Source organism: Octopus sinensis, linkage group LG3 (assembly GCF_006345805.1).
Source record: "Octopus sinensis linkage group LG3, ASM634580v1, whole genome shotgun sequence".
Lineage (NCBI taxonomy): Eukaryota > Metazoa > Mollusca > Cephalopoda > Octopoda > Octopodidae > Octopus > Octopus sinensis.
Genome location: NC_042999.1, coordinates 50,701,482 through 50,713,408, shown reverse-complemented (window position 1 = coordinate 50,713,408; position 11,927 = coordinate 50,701,482). Strand labels below are relative to the sequence as shown.

General features: G+C 38.7%; 1 long non-coding RNA gene across 3 annotated transcripts in view; it reads right to left on the bottom strand.

Moving 5' to 3' along the window:
* The window catches only part of LOC118762443, a 426,872-nt gene that overhangs the window by 353,800 nt on the left and 61,145 nt on the right, over window positions 1-11,927 (bottom strand). For all 3 annotated transcript variants that reach the window (XR_004998196.1, XR_004998195.1, XR_004998197.1), the window contains exon 2: window positions 470-499. This is a non-coding gene — a long non-coding RNA (uncharacterized LOC118762443). The remainder of the gene's footprint in view (window positions 1-469; window positions 500-11,927) is intronic.

The window sequence follows — 11,927 nt, the reverse complement described above, 5'->3', positions numbered from 1 at the left end:
GGTGTGATTAAAAAGTTTACTTTGTGACTACCTGGTCTCAGGTTCAGGTTAACTGGGTGGCCCTTTAGGAAAAGAATGTCTTTTATTATAGCCTCAAAAGTGTCTAATACCTTATGAGTGTAATTAGTAAACAGAAAAAAGACTACTGTGGGAATATATATGGGTGTTGCATGCATATGTTTGTGTGTGTGTGTACGTTTGTTTATGATGAGCGAAAAACGGTGATGCCATATGAAAAATATATTGTATAGATCCGTAATTTCAAAATTTAATAGAATATACAAAAATCTTTTATTGGAAAAAAAAATGGTATGAGTTTGCAACCAGAAGGTCATTCAACCATAAAATATTGCTTCAAAATAAATATTCATCCAATCAATGCCAGCATTCAAAAAGCATATCTAAACCAAATAAACAGACCTACTACTATTAAAACAACACTTATGCTAAATATACATTTTATGCTTACCTTCATGAAAGATTTTGCTGATGTGAAATACTGAAAAGAAGAAAAAAAGATAAGATAAATAAATGAATGAATAAAATAAAAATAAAATAAGTGATAATACTGACTTTTAACTTTGGTAGAAGATTATACACTTTGGGCAAGGGTATGCTTAATTTAATTAATAACAAGAGCACTCAAAGAGCGCAAACCTCTGCCAAGGCAACACCAACATATTCTCTATGATTAACCAGAGATGATTTTTTAAATGAGAATATTAGAAATAAACTCGACTGTTCCCACAATCATACTAAAAATGAACCCAACTCCTCTCAAAAATTAATTTTTAAAAATCAGAAAAATTATCCAAAATCCTTGTCCAGTACTGGATCGATCCCCAAATGTAATCAGTTCATACCAGTCATGAGGCCAAACATCCCTGAAAGTTTTATCTGAATTCATTCAGCGGTTCTTGAGATATCTTGTCCACGGACAAACAAATATGACTGAAACAATACCTCTGCCTTCGCTAAGGCGAAGGTAACTAGTATTTATTTATTTATTTATGACACAGACTGGCTGGAAATGCTATCTCAAAACATCAACTAGTGCGTAGAAAAATTAAAAGGGCGATCTTTCGGTACAAGTACCATAATTGCAACGTCTGTTTACATTTGAAGAAGATCGTCACTCTCCGTAAAGTTTTTTTTTTTTTATATGTAGGATTAGGGGTGAGGAAAAATAAACCCACGTGGGTTTATAATTGGCAGTTGTGGTACTTGTACCGAAAGATCGCCTGTTAAAAGTCCTTCTCGAGTCTGCAGGCCCATTAGGTCCGAGTTTACCTCGGTTTCCATGGTATTGAAATGAGTGAAAGTAGTAAGCTCTTCTTCTTCTTCCTCTTGTGAAAGGGGCGCTAATAAGCTGCAGGGTTAACCTTTTTTACTCCAGCTGTCGCTGGTACTTACGTTTTCAAATGAGTGAAAAGAAAAGTTGCGTGAAATAAAGTAGTTCGCTCAAAGGAGCAACGCGCCACCGCTTCTCAGAAAACAATTCACAATCGTGAGATCAAACGTCCTGCACCTGTACATTCAGATATCTATTTCTTTACTACCCACAAGGGGCTAAACACAGAGAGGACAAACAAGGACAGACAAACGGATTAAGTCGATTATATCGACCCAGTGCGTAACTGGTACTTAATTTATCGACCACGAAAGGATGAAAGGCAAAGTCGACCTCGGTGGAATTTGAACTCAGAACGTAACGGCAGACGAAATACGGCTACGCATTTCGCCCGGTGTGCTAACGATTCTGCCAGCTCGCCGCCTCAGATGTATAAACATTGTTTATTCAGAGAAACGCAGAGCAGCACTCTCTCTCTCTCTCTCTCTCTCTCTCCCCCACACACACAGACAGACACACACATACACAAGCACACATACAAACGATCAAATACCTTGAATTACCTTGCGCAAGATTATCACTTTCCCCATAATTCCATGCCTGTTTCTAATTTTAGTTGAAATTTCGAATTCGTTAATCAATTGTCAGCATTTGAGAATTAGAGTTGTTCCCCTTGACACCGTTTGGCCGATTTTAACGTTGATGCAATGTTTTTCTTTCCTCGCTGCAGTGCGTCGTATGACGAAGAATTAAAATTTTCTTGCTCTCCTCCTGCAGTAAATGCCAGCGCTTATTTTACAGTTTACTGAAGTGTTGTTAGTATTCATTCTATCACTGCACTTTTCTCATGACAAAGACGCACGATTCTCGTTGACTCATTCATCAACGTAACTGAAAATACGTACCTTGGCCAAGACAATTTTTTCGTAGGAGTGGTTGGGGCGAAATTGTGAATTTTAAAAAAGGGACATAAACTTTCTCTATGCCCCCTTTCTGGTTCTTTTATCATTCTTTTAATGTCCGCTTATCTGTCATTTTGTGTTTTGTTCTGTGTACTGTACATACACTTTTAGCTTTCAACTGTGTCTCTTCTCTTGACTTATTGCTGTTGTCTGCCGCCTGTTTATCATTTTACAACTGCTAGTTGTAGTGCATCTGAGCATCGTATGCAATAAGCTCTTCATTATTTAATTGTTACTAAAGGCAGAAGGGTCACAAAAAGTTCCACCTATCTATCTATCTATCTATCTATCTATCTATCTATCTATCTATCTATCTATCTATCTATCTATCTATCTCTCTCTCTCTCTCTCTCTCCCCTTCTTTCTTTCTTTTACTGTTTTATAACGTGTTTTAATATTCTTTACTGTTTTATAGCGTGTTTTAATATTCTTTAATATTATATGTACAAAAACAGGCGAAAGTAAACAATTCGTACACCCGGTGTTTATAGTTAAGATTAGGGTTAGGGGTTTTGTTACGCCGAAAATGGGTGGTATACGTATTCCTTACCTCCGTCCAAAAACAATTTTATGAAATATAGATACAAAACCGAAAGGAATAAAACGCAAAAAAAGGGACAAAGAAAGAAAAAAAAGGAAAAAACATCAATTCAACAAAAACAAAACAGAAATCATCCATTCAACACCAAATGCTTCAATTGGTCGCACATCACAAGGTTCAGCAGAACCAACTGAAGCAAGCCAACGCACTGGCAACATTACCATGAGCGATGGCTAGGCTAAGGTGTTGGAACAGCAAATTACCCTCACAGGAATCACCTGACGCCTCTGTGGTGGGTAATGGTATTGGTTGGTTAAGGTAGAATCAGAAAGCTTTGAGAAGCTTGTATATCTGATAAATATTTAGTCATTAGGCCTTTCTACTGCGGATTGCATAAAATACAATGTCTTTCAGAAATAATAATACCTGATAAGTGTGGGGGTAGGGTATTTCTGCTTCTCAGAGGAATACCGTAGCCGTTTGCTTTTATACTATCATCCGCCCTTAAAGTACAAGCAGTACTATAATAATTTGTCTGTCAATTGCTACAGATGAAAAAAAAAAATCGAACAGATAATCGTATCTATCATTTAAATCAACTCTAGTGCTTGCCATAGTTGTATAATATAGATATAACATGTAGATATTACGTACACGGTGTTATAAAGAGATGAAGAGATAAGGTGATTTACAAAGACCTAGGGAGATGCTCAGTAGATTGCATTCTACAAGAACAGGTTTAAGGTGGTGTTTTTAATTTAAGACAGCCTATAATTGCGAGGAAAGAGCCAATCTAACTTAGCATCAAGCGGGTGTTTTAAGGTGGGTGTAACAATATACTGCGGGTAAAAGAACCCCAATCAGTATTGTTTTGCACTTTATTTATCGATATCGAAAAAAAAACAAATCTGTCTTGGTAGAATTTGGACTTAGAGTGAAGAGAACCGTAACGAATACCACAAAACATACTATTTTGCTCTATTGATTGTGCCATCTTGTCGCTAAAATCCTCTAGTTAGCATATATTTAGTTTGCTAGAGTTGCCTCCCATAGCTTATAAAATTCTGCTTTGAGTTTAGCTAAAATTGATACCTATAAATGTAGCCCTCTCTCTCATTCTCTCTATCTCTCGCTCATACTCATAAACGTAAGTATATATTCCTCTCTTTATTGTGATGATTTCTATTTCATCATTATTTAATCAGAGGAGTGAGACAATTCCTCTGTTTGTGGAAACAGCTTAGTAATGACTGTTGTTGATTTGAGTGGACCAATGATCAAAAGCATTCCAGTCATGACCATCTCTTATATTTAGAAATGTACCTAGGACATTACATGATCCTTCCCACTTACAGCATGGTACAGGGCAATTTGGCTGCTATTTTTAGCATGTCTAGTGACTGAGGTGAAGGCTGGTGCTATCTTAAGGCATGGATGCACCAGACTGTTGCTTAGGGTCCTCACGGGAACTAGGAGCTCAGTTCTAATCTCTCTATGCTGTGCTTTGCCATCAATTACTATGGACTTTAGGGCCCAGTGGGTCGATTTCCTCAGAGAATTATAATGCTGATAAGGCTTCTCTGATGAGGCCCTTTATTGACTTTAGCTTGAAGCTGTCATTTAAGTGGAGAAAAGATATGCTTTTCAAACTTTTTAAACAATCGACCAATATTTTCTTATCAACAGACTTTCAATGCCTCCTTGCTATGATTGAAAGAAATTAAATACACTACAAATAGTTGCTGATGACAGATTGATCCCCATTAAAGGATCATTTGCACATAAATTATTTCATCAATATGTGGCTGTAGGGGTAAGTAGCTTGCTTACCAACCACATGGTTCCGGGTTCAGTGCCACTGCATGGCACCTTGGGCAAGTGTCTTCTACAATAGCCTCGGGCTGACCAAAGCCTTGTGAGTGGATTTGGTAGACAGAAACTGAAAGAAGCCCATCGTATATGTATATATATAGATATATGTGTGTGTGTCTGTGTTTTTCCTCCCAACATCGCTTGACAACCGATGCTGTTGTGTTTACATCCCCGTAACTTAGCGGTTCGGCAAAAGAGACCGATAGAATAAGTACTGGGCTTACAAAGAATAAGTCTTGGGGTCGATTTGCTTGACTAAAGGCGGTGCTCCACCATGGCCACAGTCAAAATGATTGAAACAAGTAAAAGAGAGTAAAAGAGAATATAATATAGATTGTCAAAACAACTGTAATATTGGTTTCAAATTTTAGTGCTCAGCTGGTACTTATTTTATCAACCCTGAAGAGATGAAAGGCAAAGTTGGCCCCAGTGTAATTTGAACTTAGAACATAAAGGCAAGTGAAATGCTGCTAAGCAATTTTCCTGATGTGCTAACAATTCTGCCAGCTTGCTGCCTTATTTTGAACTGTAACATCATCAAATGATTCGTACAGTGGCTGCTGGTCACTTTTTTCCCATGTATTTGGGTATTTTACCCAATTCTCTAAACCTCTTTTCACAACTCATCTCCTACATTCAAGATTCTCTTCTCTAAAAATATATTTTTGAAAATTTGAGCAATAATAAGATGTATCCCTATCTTTCCAATTCCTATCTTACCATTTTCCCCCTGGACCCTTCTCAGGGAACAGTACTGCTCATTTTGGGAAGCACTAGAGTAGAGGGTAACTGTTTGAGAAAATACAATTCAGGTAGGGATTGTTGGATAGATGTATTTCTGGGAATGGATGATGTATTTTTCTTTTTTCCTTTGTCGCCCTTTTCAAGTCTAGCCAGGCTCATGGGCCCGGTTTCCTGGTTTCTGAGGCATATGTGTTCCCCATGACTGGATGGGACGCCAGTCCATCACAGCGTTAATCAAGAAAAAGGAAGAGAGAGTGAGAGAAAGTTGAGGTGAAAGAGTACAACAGGGGCCGCCAGCACCCCCTGCCAGAGCCTTGTGGAGCTTTTAGGTGTTTTCACTCAATAAACACACACAACGCCCGGTCTGGGAATCAAAACCGTGATCCTCCGACCGTGAGTCCGCTGCCCTAGCCACTGGGCCATTGCACCTCCACACTGTTTGTATTATTTATTTTTAATCTTACTGAGTGATCTCATACATTCCTCAGATATTATGGTATAATTTCTTGGAACACTACATCAAGTATTTTAGTGTACACATAACTGTACATTGGCCATTAGCTAATATTGTACTTCTTTGCATAAGACACCAAGATTGGGATCTGAGAGAAGATTGGTTGCTATTTCTAGCATGCCATATAATCATGTAGATGTTTTCTCTGTGACTGATGACAATATTTAAATCTTTTGTCACATTTCTACAAGTTTCTAGCCTGTCATTATAGTTTTAATATAAATCAGGGATGGAGAAACTCCCGCCTGAGGGCACAATTGCTCATGTGAGCCCATTTTATTACGCTTGCAGGCTGGTATACTCGTATATACAAAATATAGTAAATTTTTCAATTATAAAATTTATACAATATAGGATGCCTATTTTTGTCATAGGTTGTGTTTCTACTACGACTTAAAACTCAAACAGAAAATATTCCGGTTATTGCCATTGGAATGGAAATTTTGCTTTCACTATAAAACACATGTTACTAGGTTTGTACCACCCCCTTGAGACCCAACTACATAGCTGAAAAGTAAGTAATATAAATGTCCTAAATTATATATAAATGTCCTCATAAGTAATATATATATAAATGTCCTAAATTCAGTGGCAGCATTAACGAAGATGTTATGCATTAATTTAATGTGTTGAACTTATCTTTATTAATGTATATCGAATTCTACATAGATATATACAAGATTTACACAGATATAAGAGTTAGAACTTGTGATTCAACCAAGGACATTTTACTTTGGAAATTTCTGCCTGCTGCATTAAAAATCTTCCCCATTCCTGATATAAATGAAAGTATTGATCAGGTGTGGTTGCATGGTAAGAAGCTTGCTTCCCAACCACATTGTTCTGGGTTCAGTCCTACTGCATGGCACTTTGGGTAAGTGTCTTCTACTATAGCCTTGGGTTGACTTAAGCCTTGTGAGTGGATTTGGTAAATGGAAACTGAAAGAAGTCCACTGTATATGTATATATATATATAAATATATATATGGAAAAAAAGTCAAGATAGAAAATGCTAAAATAATTTTATAAAAAACATTTCAGTACCAGTTTCAGTCATTGAGACTTTTTCAACTGTAATATAGAAAACAATTAAATTAAATTGAAAAATTAAAAGAAAAGTTTTTTTAAAAGAATATTTGTATAGCATTCAAATACAAGTGGCATTTCCTTGTTTCTGTCTGTCTCTGTCTGTCTCTCTCTCTCTCTCTCTCTGTGATGCCGTGTCACTCTACTTATATGCATAAGTCTGAACAGGTTTTCTTTTTATTTGTTTTGTGATAAGGGAAGGTAGCACCCATAGCACCTAACAGGGCATTGAAAATTTGTATGAGGGATGAAAGAAGGTATCCTCAAATCACAGATCTGACTCAGAAAATGCTTGAAATACTGTAGACTCTACTACTGACATTCAAGATGTCAAGGAGTGTAAAACTGGGTGGATGAGTAAATCTAGAACCCAAGAAGATTATGGTAGGATTTGAGATTAAAATGTAAAGCGCTGGAACCAATACTGCAAAGATCCTGTCTGACTTTCTTATAGTTCTTCCAATCCATCATCCTGGATTGGTAATCATTTTGCAACATTGAAGGAACAGAACGGTAAAGTTGTTCTCTGTGGTATTTGAACTCAGAGTGAAAAGAGTTGGTACAGTTACTCTGAAGCATTCCAGTTATCTAATGATTGTGAAAACCTAGCAGTTATTCAGTTATACATGTCTCTGCTGCATGTCATTAGTGTTGCTGAAAGGAAAGGTTATTGTCGAAGGGAAAGATTATTATCGAAGGCCTGTACAACTTAGAACTAATATCATCGTCACTGACTTTGCTGTCAGAGTGCAAAGAGCTAATAGACATACTGCAAGGCATCTCATTTGATGTCCAAACAATTCTGCTAGTTCATTGCCCTGGATGAGAACATTTTAAATTTATCCTGAAAGAATGAAAGGCAAAGCTGAGCTCAGAAGGATTTGAATCTTGAGAGAAGAATGTCAGGACAAATACTGAAAAATGTACTGTCCTATGTTGTTTAGTCTCTGCTCAGTGTTATGATGAAGTAGATCTGTGATTAAAGCATTCCAGATTTAACTATGACCATTCCACTTAATTTTTAAATACTGAACTTCGGAACACATTATCTAATGTTTTATACTGCTTTAAGGTTTGAGGTGAATTTGACTGTTATTTCTGCCAGACCGAGTTGCCACATAGAGGTATCCTCATTGGTTGAATCAAGTCAAAGTATTAAGTAAAAAAGGTAAAGTTACTTTGACAAGTCATGTCAACTGATAAAATCCAGTTTCCCTGTTTCTAGGGCATATGAATTCCCCACCTGGACTGGACACTGGTCCATCGTAGGATTTCTCATTTTTGCCATCTGAGTGGATTGGAGCATTGTGAAATGAAGTGTTTTGCTCAAGAGCACAACACATCGCCTGTCCAGGAATCAAAACCACAATCTTACAATCAAAAGTCCAACTACCTAACCACTAAACCATGCATCTCCACAATCAAAGTTTTAACAATAAGGTAAATGATATATTTTTAAGGCTCTAGCTATAAAAAAAGTTTGTTGTGAGAGGAGTAGAGTGACAAAAGATATGTATGCAAGAGAGGAGAATGATAAAAGACCGTGGTTGAAGAGAGGTATGATGGTAAAGGGTGATGGTAAAAGGATTAAATACTATCTATCTATCCACTCAGTCAAAGTCGACTCTCGGTTACTCGGATCAGTGTCCTCCAGTCAGTTCTATCCTGGGCCGCTTCTTTCAGATTGGCTATGTCCATTCCGGTATCACTCTTGATGGTGTCAAGCCAGCGGGTTCTTGGTCGGCCTCTTCCGCTCTCGCCACTGACCATTCTGAGCATGATGTCCTTCTCCAGGGATTTTCTCTGCATAATATGACCGAAATATGCCAATCTATGCTTGGTGATCCTAGCTTCTAGCGACATTTTCGGCCTGATCTGCTTAAGAACTTCTCCATTGGTGAGCCTCGCTGTCCATGGAATCCGTAAAAGTCTTCTCCAACACCAAAGCTTGAATGCATTAATTCTCTTCTGGTCAGCTTTCTTTAGTGTCCAGGTCTCACATCTATATGTTGCTATTGGGAAGACAATTGCATTCACCAAATACAAGGATATCAAATGCCATCCTTTATTACATACACAGCCTATGTACAGCCTGATACGCTAAATAGAGAGTAGGGTGTGACAGATGAAAAGCTAATGAAGAGACCTAATACTTGCTATATTATACATCCCATCCTCCAACACTAAACTATTGTATCAACCAATTCTCCAAGTTTGCATTTGTGGGATGGTCTCTTTCAGAATTGTTTATTATTAATCATCAAAGATTTTAGTCATCTTCTTCAGCTTCTTGAGACCATTTCTCACCATTTCATCTGTTTTCTTGTGAATGTCTGGGACAAGTATAAAAATTGTATGTATAGAATATATATATATACATACATCTATATATATATATATATATATATATATATATAACATTGGTGAATTGAAGAAATGGAGCTGAACGCAGATTGAACAGAAATCGTTTTATTTCATTCTACACGTGTTTCGAAAGGCACAAATTACCAAAATCCGATTGAATAATGGGACCATATTGTGTCTTTCTCTTCAGGAAGAAAAAAGGAAATCCGTTGGAAAAACAAAAACAGAACAGAGGCGGAGCAAAAACAAATCGAACTATGCTCCTAAGAGCCCATGGCGAAACTGTTTATCAGTGTATGTTGAGAACCGGTGGCTGAAGAATTCAACGGGTCAGGCATCGGTCAATCATGTGGGTGAGGGTGTATAGATGTTCTTTGTGACCGAGAATAAAGTTCTGACTATTTAAGGAATATTGGATGTTTTATAAGGGGTGAGAAAAAATCTACTTAGAGACGTGTGTGTGTGTATACTGTTCTATATATGTGTGTGTTGGCGTAGGGGTAGAAAACATTTTTTGTGTACGTGTGTGCGTTTGATCGTTCGGCTGTCAGTGGCTACTGCCGTGATAACCGTTGGGTGGCAGAAAGAAAAAAAATATATATATATTATGTTTTATGTGTGTGTGTGTTCATCTAAGCCTGCCTTGTCAAGGAAACCCCCCGCTGTGAAAAAACCAAGCCCCGTTTGTCCTACAGGAGTAATTCCTCTTGCAGTGGTTAATCGTAGATATCTTAAAAGCTATTTCAGAATTTGTTACCAAGGGCTATGGGTGCCGGTATTATTTATAAACGCTATTTAAAAGCCAGATAAGTGTAACGCCGCCAATGGGGGCATCGAAAAGCCGACTGTAAGAGCCCGTTTACCATCCGGCCTCTGGCAAACAAAATATGGAAGAGTTCGGAGACACAAAGGTTGCACTGTCTTCTGCCCCTATCAAATGGGAGGGCCACCGACAAAATTGACCATTCCAGCCTATAGCTTAAGTTCGTATCCTTCAGTCGCCATATTAGCTTACTGAGTCCCGTGGTCTGGCGCTTGTTCACGACCCGAAAAGTTGCGTAATGGTTGGAGACACGCAAAGACAATCTTGAGGATGATGCCCCTACATAAGTGAAGACATCTGAGTCCGTGTAAACCTTGCATTGGTAGACGGCGTTTTTGATCTTGGAGTTCGCTGACGTGAATCTTAATCTGCTAGGATTAGTTTCTGAAATTAGAACTGCGTTCCTGTCACTATATTCGTTCCGAGACCTGCAGCCGCTTACTACTCTATTTTCCACTACGTCACTATTAACTATAGGAATAACCCCTGATTCTCCACTATCTATCAGAGTGCTGTCATTGCTACTGCCCGTGGTGCTGCTATTGCGGGAAATGATGCTGGGGATGCTATTGGGGCTCTCTACCCTACTCCCATTGTTACCGTCAACCACAACACCCCTATTTATAACTATACCCCTAGTGGGTACTCCCTGGCTGGAGCTGAGATTATGTGTCACTGTACAGGCTCTCATATCATTATTACTACTATAATTATTCCTACTGAGCATTAAACCGGGAGCGGAAGAGGCTGCGCCTCCGGAAAAAGGTGATAGGGTCTTAGTAAGTAGCCTATTATTATGGGAGGCGATTATCTGGGCGAGGTTTTTAGTGTTGGAGAAAGCTATCCTAACTTTATGTGAGTTAACCGTGGAGTAATATTTGGAATTTCTGGGGAAGTTATTGGCGATGGCTTGTCTAAACATGAGGGGGAGGTTAGTTCTAATCTGCTTACCAAAGGGGATTACAAACCATATATGCTTATTCCTATCAGTGTGATGGGTCGGGACGCCAGCTCTCGCATTCGGGTGGGTGATTCTCGGATGAATAACGGGTCTTGGGTTAGTGTAAGACCTCCCGCCAGTGCCGATATTTTTATGCAGAAAGCGGAATTTTATAACGCCGCACTATCCAAGGCCGGTTATAGGCAGAAGGTAATTTATATTGATCCGGCCCTTCCGATGCCATCATTCGGTCATCAGGATAGGGCCGTATATAATAACATTAACATTTTAAGTAAGGACGGGAGCGCGGCGGATGCCGGGGTAGTCGCTCCCGCATTTAATTTAGCGAACAAGGATAATTATCGGTCCGGGAGGTCTTACACTAACCCAAGACCCGTTATTCATCCGAGAATCACCCACCTGAATGCGAGAGCTGGCGTCCCGACCCATCACACTGATAGGAATAAGCATATATGGTTTGTAATCCCCTTTGGTAAGCAGATTAGAACTAACATCCCCCTCATGTTTAGACAAGCCATCGCCAATAACTTCCCCAGAAATTCCAAATATTACTCCACGGTTAACTCACATAAAGTTAGGATAGCTTTCTCCAACACTAAAAACCTCGCCCAGATAATTGCCTCCCATAATAATAGGCTACTTACTAAGACCCTATCACCTTTTTCCGGAGGCGCAGCCTCTTCCGCTCCCGGTTTAATGCTCAGTAGGA